This window comes from Penaeus monodon, chromosome 28, assembly GCF_015228065.2.
Source record: "Penaeus monodon isolate SGIC_2016 chromosome 28, NSTDA_Pmon_1, whole genome shotgun sequence".
Lineage (NCBI taxonomy): Eukaryota > Metazoa > Arthropoda > Malacostraca > Decapoda > Penaeidae > Penaeus > Penaeus monodon.
Window position 1 is genome coordinate 993,095 of NC_051413.1, and position 354 is coordinate 993,448.

A 354-nucleotide genomic window follows, 5' to 3' on the forward strand; every position below is an offset into this window, starting at 1 on the left:
ACGAAGGCAAAATAAACAGGAGCGTAGCTACGGGGCAGAGGCGGGGGGCTAGATTCTTCACCACCTTCCCCAAATGGAGCCTCGTCAAACAATAGGAAATTTATTGGAATAAATGAAGACATAAAGTATATTACACGTACATTTTATTTCAATTTGTGATATTTTTAAAGAAGAAATATATCATCCAATCAGTGTAGAGTTTAACAAGCAAAGATTGAGAAACAAGAATTGTACGCATTGTACGTATGTGTGTGTTTAAGTACATGTTTATTTCATCATATATATTTCCATCAAACCTAAAATATGTAAAATACGTAACCCCTCGAAGCCCAAAAATATCATGCTACGCCTTTG